Here is an 8,840-nt window from a genome sequence, read left to right on the forward strand (position 1 = left end):
TTTTACGGGATCCTATGTATTTGTTAGCACTCTAGTGTCTTACCCCATAAACTTTTATATATGTCCCATTGGTGTCTGTGGAACTACTCATAGAAAACTATTCATGAGGGAAGGGTTTGCAGGAGCAAGCCCAGGAGAAACTTAGTTTCCCTTTCATTCAGCTTCTTGTTTTTTTGTTTTAAAGTAAAGAAGGCTTGTTTGCTGCCACTCTGCAGTCATAGTTGTGAGAACAACTTCTAGACCTTGACTGTAGCCTCACATCAGCCTGTATTATTTTAGTTGATGCCACTGGCCGCCACATGGAAAGTTTTTTTGTTTTGGGGGGGGAGGGTGTCATACTGAGTGTGTCTTGTACTGGCTGCAGAAGCATGCTAAGTGCTGAAGAGAAAAGCAGGAATATAATGGGTGGGGAAAAGAGATCCTACCTTACAGGAATGGGGAAAAGTTCTAGGACCCCACATGGTGGGAAGTCTTTTTGGTATGAAACCTGATTTGTTAGTAAGCGTTCACTCTGCTATAAAATGTTAACACACAAACAAATCTTATATCCTGCTAATCTTCCTTTGATGCCCATGCATAATATCTTTCTCACAAAGGAAAGTTGTGTGTATAAAAAGGCAAATAGCATATGTTAATATTGCTAAACACGTTGACCTCAAAATATTTATCACATTTAGCATGAAAATAAAATAAGCAAGGCATAGTGGCAGCAGACATGACTTTCTTTTGAGTCTTAATTATGGTTCTAACATGGGAACTTTTCAGCACAGGGCGCTTAGTGTTTGTTGTGAATTATGTTGCTATATATTTTAACTCTTTTGAAGTGCTAGAATGCTATAGCCGACTGACACCATAAAACTTCTAAATCTTGTTCATGATCACTCCTACTGGGTAGACTGTTACTAATTCACTCTTCGGATAAGGAGTGCAGCCACCATTAAACTGGACAGAAAGCTATTGCCCCTATGATTACACAGTGGTCAGATAACTCCTAATCACCAAACCATTTGACACTGAAAATTTAAATGAATTGGCAGCATGTAACACTGCAAAAGGCAAAGATTTCATATGCACTGAGTTAAAGATTTCCATTCTATTTTACCCGTAAATAAGAATTCAGACTGGGCCAAATCCTGATCCCACTGAAGTCAGTGGGAGTTTTTCCATTGACTGTATTTTTCAGAATAAATTATGATTTTAAATATCTATTGGATAAAACTTCATAGAACTAGTTCAGTTTTTCCTCTTCAAGCATCGTCTTTAACAGTCTATTTTGTAGCCACAAAATACATTCAGAAAGAGGGGTGGAGAAAGGGCGATAATATTGGTTGTACCACTTGCATAGAATGCATGTAGAGGAAGAATGACAAATGCATTGATAATCATTTTCAGGTAAAACTCAATTTTAAAATGAACAGTATTAAAGTACGGTATGTGAGTCACTTGCACACTTCATATGCAAAGCAAAGTCAGCTCCATTTACTTAGAAGATTCTTACTGCTTCTACTACTAAGTTGATGGCATGTGATTGGAAGGTTTTACGGCACAATGGGTTATAACTAATCTCCCACTGGGAAATATTTTTTTTTAATGTGCTGCTTAACTATATGTAACGTCTTGTAGAAAAAATGTTCATTCCATAAAGTGGTAAGATTATTTATTGCTAAAAATAGTTTTGCAATTTAAGACTCACTGAAACTTATCTTACTGTAGTGTATTTGTGTATGCGTTATTTTCCTTTGCAGAAAGTTACTTAAGGTTATCTTCCTGACGGCAACACTTCATGTACACTGTTTAGGCAGTTTGAAATTATCTCATCCAGATGTTAAAAAACAAGGCTGTCAGAAGAGGTGACAGATCTCCTGTCCATCAATCTAAAGGGTAATAAAGGAAGAGATTAAATTAAATTATTGAGTACTAACTTAGTTTCTGGAAGACACTGATCACTAATGCGAAGGGACAGGCCTAATTTAAAAAGTGTTTTATGTTGCAATAAATGTTTTATAGCTATGGATTAATTCATCATGGATTAATTTTTTGTCTGCGTTGCTAATGAGCAGAGAGCTACAAGGTAAAATGTTGGGCACAAAATAACACATGTCCAGTTGAAATGTGTCAAAACTGTCCTATTGCATTCAGACTCACACAACATACAGAATATGTAGACCGGGGTTCCCAATGCGGTGCCCATGGGGGCATCTAAATGCGCCCGCGTCCTGGCCGGCAGTGGAGTATCCGCCGAAATGCCGCTGAATTTCTGCAGCGTTTCTGCGGTGACGCCTCTTGATGACGTCACTTGGCGGCAAGTGACGTCATCGAGAGGCGCCGCTGCCGAAATTCGGCGGATGCTCCACCGCCGCCATGGTCCTTTGTCTGAAGAGGTTGGGGACCACTATTGTAGACCATCTAGTCCAGGGACTCTCAGGACAAAATTTTGGTGGCCTAAGAGTGCGGCCCCCAATGCTTTCTGGTGGCTGCTTTCACACTTTTTCCTAAAATATTTGATTAGCTTTAGGAAAAACAAATAAATATGCACATATACATGTCCAAATCATTGTAATTTATTTATTGCTAGCTAGTAAGTCTGTTTATATCACTTTTAACAAATGTACAACTCTCACTTTTCACAGCATACTTACTCAGTCCCAGGAAAGCTGGGGACAAATTAAGCCCTGGATGGGTGGGTCGGGGGAGACAGTAGGAGCCAGGGATGATTGTGGTGGGGGGTCCAGGGAAGACAGTGGGGAGCTAGAGCCTGATGTCCAAAGCCTCGTGGCCAGGAGATGAAGCCTGAAACTGCATGGCCAGATACTGGGGCCTGCCGCCATGCAGCCAGACCCCAGGGCTGGAGCCTAAAGCCCAACAGCCAGAGCTTGCCACCCCAGGGGGGAAACCCAAAGCCTGAGACCCATCACTCCTTGAAGGTGAGGAACTCACCAACTGCCTGCTCTTCCAGTGTTGTGCCCCAGCTGTCTCCAGAGAGGTCAGGGTCTGAGCCAGAGGTTGGCAAACTATGGCCTGCGGGACCATCCTGCCTGGCCCCTGAGCTCCTGGCCAGGGAGGCTAGCCCCCAACCCTCCCCCACTGTCCCCTTTCCCCCGCAGAGTCACACTGCCGTGTGGGCAGCAGCACTCTGGGCGGCGGAGTTGTGCGTTCCTGCAAAGCAGAGCGGCAGCGTGTCTGGCTCCGGCCAGCATGGCAGCCAGACATGCTGCTCTGCATGGTCTGCTCAGCGTGATAAGGGGGCTGGGGGGTTGTATAAGGGGCAGGGTGCCCTGGGGAGCAGTCAGGGGACAGGGAGCAGGGGATGGTTGGATGGGGTGGAAGTTTGTGGGAGGGGGGCGGTCAGAGGACAGGGAAGGTTGGATAGGCGTGGGATCCCAGGGGGCTTGTGAGGGGGTGGGGACAGTCAGGGGTCTGGGAGTGGGGCAGGACAAGGAGCAGGGGGGGTTGGCTGGGTCGTGGGTTCTGAGGGGGGTGGATAGGGGCCGGGGCCAGGCTGTTTTGGGAGGCACAGCCTTCCCTAGCCAGCCCTCCATCCAGTTTTGCAACCTCAATGTGGCCCTCGGGCCAAAAAGTTTGCCCACCCCTGGCCTGACCCTTGCAGCCCTAGCAGCCAACACCTCCAGAAGCAACAGGGAAGGGCTGCTGCTTTGCGCCCACCCTCCCCCCCCATATCAGCCCAGGAGGCTGTGGCTGCAAGAAAAGCCCCTGGTGTATTTGAGGAATGCTGATCTAGTTCCTTCTTTGCCTAGTTTTACTTTACCTTTCGCTGGCTAAACAGGTGTCTATCTCCCACCTTAATCTTGGAGTACGTGCAAATCTGTGGGTAAGTTAATGATAGAAAGGTAAGGCAGCCGTTACTAGTTTAGTAAAAATCTACTGAATCATAACTTCAGTAGTATCTCTCTCTGCAGCATGGTGGGGGGGAATTATTGCACCCCCTGGCTCTCAGCTCCATGTCGTCTGGTTGGGGGAAATTTTGATAATACAATGTCATTGGAAGTGGGTCAAGGTGGATATAATTCAGAAGCCCTTTCTTTCACAAACACAGTGGTACAAACATGACAAACCTAGAACAATTATGTAAATATATATATTTGAGAATGTTTAAAAGTTGTTTTTAATTATATTCAACAAAAGCATGTCAAACATGCTGCCCTTACAAAGTTAAATTTAGCCCTCGACTGACAGTACTTTATCAGTTAGTGATCAGAACATGATACTGGATTAATTTTTTTAATGTTATACATTTCTATAAAGGGAAGGGGGTGCTTCAAGTTGATTTACCATCACTGACAAAAAAAAAGTAGCTGTTGAGTGGTATTATCACCTTTATTTATTAAGCCAAAAGAGTTTTAATGAGGTGTTGGTTGAGACATTTTTCAGTTAGAAATTACTGGAATCCACCCCCAAATGGTAAGCCTATAGTTACATAATATACCTTACATAACAATTAATTACAATCCCCAAGTAACTTATTACAACATCCTTATTTTACTCCTAGGGGACTTCTGCACCACTGCACAGAATTCCATGTTTCCCCTACAGAATTGGGGCTACAGAACTGCTGGCCACCAGTAGGGGCCACTGGATTCTGCAGAGCCCAGCTTGCGGTGAGTGGAGCGCTCAGCCCAGCTGGGACGGGGCCTCTGCATACTCTGGCTGCTGGGCTTCATCATTTTCCCGGGGACGGGAGAGGGCTGGGGAAATCCTGCTCTGGCAAATTTTGAGAAAGGGCATGGCCAGGCCGCACCACACCATCTTCCCCAACAGGACAGCAAGGAAGCTGGGTGGAGTAAAGGCTCTGGGGGTGCAGGAGTCTGGGCTGGGGAGATGGAGGTGTCCCGCAGCTGGGCTCTGGGGGGCTGCCCTATAGCTGGGTTCTGGGAGAACAGGTGTGGGTGTCTGGGGTGTCCTGTGGCTGGGCTCTGGACGTGCCCCGTGGCTGGGCCAGGGGATGCCTCGCAGCTGGGCTCTGGGGGGAGGGGAGTGCAGGTATCTGGGGGCCCCATGAAGCACCTCCCCCAACTGGAACTGGGTTGTCGTAGGGGATTCCCTAACTCTCTACTCCTGGGGGAATCTTTGTTGTTGTGTGTATTGTTTACATACTTGTTGACAGGTATTTTAAAATAAATTACTCAAAATGATTGAAACTGGAGTGATTATACTGTTGTTTTGACAAAATATAAAGGATTTTAAAATGTCGTGTGCAGAACTTTTAATTTTTTGGTGCAGAATTCCTCCAGGAATATTATTTTTACTTTGGGCTTTGTCATTTTTAAGCATCAATGGGGAAATGAAGATACAGACTAGTAGCAACTGAATCTTTGGAGAATACCACAGAGGACCGGCACCTTACATGCTCTAAGAAGTGCACCCATAAACTGAATTTGGCAAGGTTTGAGATATCAGTAAAAAATTGATGCTGGGACAAGTGCCAGCTGTGAGCAAGATTCACCTTATATGAGGCCCCCTGGCATGTGTTTTGAAAAAAACACCTGCTTCTTTTGGGGTAAGCTGGAAGCCCAAAGGCATCCATTAACTACAGTTTCAATACTTGAGACAGGTGAGAAACTGTATGAAGCGGTCACTGTTAGCGAGAACGTTGCATAGAAAGTAAAATGAAGTAGGTGCATTGTCCCAAAAGACCCCCACGCATACAACACTGTATCACATTGAATGCTACAGCAAGAATGTATGTAATGTGTTGTGTCAAAATGGAAAAGCAATGGAAACAAATACTGATTTTACTCCTACAAGCTTTGCAAGTCAGCTGGAGTTTGTTCATAAATTGCCTCGCAGAGGCTCTAATGCAGAGGTCGGCAACCTTTCAGAAGTGCTGTGCCTAGTCTTCATTTATTCACTCTAATTTAAGGTTTTGCGTGCCAGTAATACATTTTAACGTTTTTAGAAGGTCTCTTTCTATAAGTCTATAATATATAACTAAACTATTGTTGTATGTAAAGTAAATAAGGTTTTTAAAATGTTTAAGAAGCTTCATTTAAAATTAAAATGCAGAGCCCCCCGGACTGGTGGCCAGGACCCGGGCAGTGTGAATGCCACTGAAAATCAGCTTGCATGCTGCCTTCAGCACACGTGCCCAAAGGTTGCCTACCCCTGCTCTAATGGATGGGAAAATAGTAGCAATGGCTGATGCAGAGGCTAAGTACAGAGAAATATGTGCTTTGGATCGGACTGAAGAACAACATATGCTTAGCAGAAAGGCTCTTAAAGCACGTGTTGAAGATTAACTGTGGGATATGGATGTAGTTTTTAGCAATCCTAGCTGCAGAAAAACGGCAAAAGATGTGGTGCTATCAAATGCCGAAGAAAGCGCTGACAACAGCAATATAAAGACCTTGCAGCTGCTACATTTTTAGGGTAAAACATTTTGTCCAGCATTCCATGAGTGTTTCAGGGATCCACAGCTGATGCCTAACCTGAAAAAACAATACCTCATGACTGTACTACTGCTTTAAGTAGTGCATTGATGGTTGCAGTGACTTTAGCACCAGAAAGTGAGACAGTAAGCAAATGGTGCACAAGGCTGCCATTTTATCAGAAAGCCTCATGTACAAATATGTGAATGAAAGGCAGGTTTCCAACACATACGTGACAACTGTAGGGCATATACTTAATGTACCATTACCAGTAGCTGTTTAACAGTTCATTCCAAAACCTGCAGTAAATTCCTCATGCAGGTTATGCACAGCACTGGCTCCTCCACAGATTACAACAAAGTACTCCCCCTGGAGACTGCAGTTGCCACTGTGGTTCTCCACCACATAGAACGGATTGAAAGGTACATTTCCCCCAAGCCTCCTCAACGGTAGGTTTATAGTTTGTGCTGCCAATATCTTAAGAGTTCGCTGAAGAAACAGCAGGCAGCAAAAGTACCTAAAGTTACAGCCTGCTATTATGACAAGCATTAGTGTGATATGTGTAGTAGAAGTGCCCAAGACAGAGACTACACTAATGGTGATGCTGATGAATAAATATTTTCAGTTCTACATGTCAAGGCTAGCTTCCCTAGGATTACTAAAGCTCAATCTTTTATGTAAGCAATGCATCTGTGCAGGGGCGGCTCTAGACATTTTGCCGCCCCAAGCACGGCGTCATGCCGCGGGGGGCGCTCTGCTGCTTGCCGGTCCCGCGGTTCCGGTGGACCTCCCGCAGGTGTGCCTGCGGAGGGTCCGCTGGTCCCGCGGCTTCGGTGGAGCCGCGAGACCAGCAGACTCTCCGCAGGCACGCCTGCGGGAGGCCCACCGAAGCCGCGGGACCAGCGGACCGTCTGCAGGCATGCCACCGAAGGCACCCTGCCTGCCGCCCTCCCGGCGACCGGCAGAGCACCCCCCGCGGCATGCCGCCCCAAGCACGTACTTGGCGTGCTGGGGCCTGGAGCCGCCCCTGCATCTGTGTTAAATTATAAAAAGTTAATTTTTAAACATTTTCTCAAATTTATATGTACGTAACTGTTCTAGGTTTGTCAAATTTGGTACCACTGCAGTGATGGGAGAAAATGGCTTTCAAATGATACATAACTTGACCCATTTCTGATGCCACTAATTATTAGAAGACTGAGCTGGGAGCCAGTGAGTCTTTGCTTACAAGATAGTTCAGCTGGTCTTAGTCACGCTAGCAGCCGGCATAGACACCAGCCCCTCAAATAGTCAGCTCTTCATTTTCTCTACTGTGTGTTACCCAGACAGTAACACAGTATAGGCGGTAATTGTCCCTGGATGACCAAGGGAAGCTTTTGTTAACTGGATAAGTGATTGCCTACTTAGGTTCTTTACCCTATATCCACATTTTCTATTGAAACCTTCAGATTCTGGCCCAGACAGCCTACCATAGGTGAAGTTAGCTCTCTGGGAAGAAGTCTGAAAAGGTCAGCAATATTATTTCCAGAGACCTGGTATAGCCATTGTTTACTAGATGATTTGGAAGTAGGGGGTAGTGTAATTTCTGGGCATGTTCCCATCAATAAATTATGAGGATTTTCTGCTCAAGGCTTTAATGTGATACACTATCCAGGTTACATGCAACATTATATGCTTCTATCCTCACCTAGAAGGCCTTTATTTAATAGTCCCCGGCTTATGTCTCTACTCTCATTTCCCCCTCCTATATGCCACCGAAGGGTATGTCTTCACTGCTGTTAGCTCAGATGATCAGCACCCAGGTTAGCCTACCTCTGCTGTGAGCATTCCCCACTGCAAAACTGTACCTGGATAAATGCACTCACTTTTTCTGCATTCACTCATGTGTGTCTGGGGATATATTCCCTGGTTCTCTGTGCTGAGATGCTCTAGGATTCTTTCCCAAAGGGTGGGAGAATTTGAGAGACAAGGTGGGTCAGGTAATCTCTTTTATTGGACCAACTTGTGTTGGTGGGCGAGACAAGATTTCAAGCTACAGAGCTCTTCTTCAGGTCTGGGAAAAGTACTCACAGGTAAATAAGATTAAACAGTTTAGTGCAGGGGTTCTCAAACTGGGGGTCGGGACCCCTTAGGGGGTCATGAGGTTATTACAAATGGGGGGGGTCGCAAGCTGTCAACTCCACCCCAAACCCCGCTTTGCCTCCAGCATTTATAATGGTGTTAAATATATTAAAAAGTGTGTTTATTAGGGGAGGGGTCACACTCAAAGGCTTGCTGTGTGAAAGGGGTTGCCAGTAAAAAAGTTTGAGACCTACTGGTTTAGCATAAGGAGTTAGAATATGTGCTAAGGGACCATTCACCTCACTAACTACTATGCTAAACTATCTGTTTGATCTTGTATTTAGCTGTGAGACTCTGAGGCTATGTCTACGCTAGTACTTTTGTCAGTATAACTTG

This window comes from Mauremys mutica, chromosome 1 (genome assembly GCF_020497125.1).
Source record: "Mauremys mutica isolate MM-2020 ecotype Southern chromosome 1, ASM2049712v1, whole genome shotgun sequence".
In the NCBI taxonomy this organism is placed as follows: Eukaryota; Metazoa; Chordata; order Testudines; family Geoemydidae; genus Mauremys; species Mauremys mutica.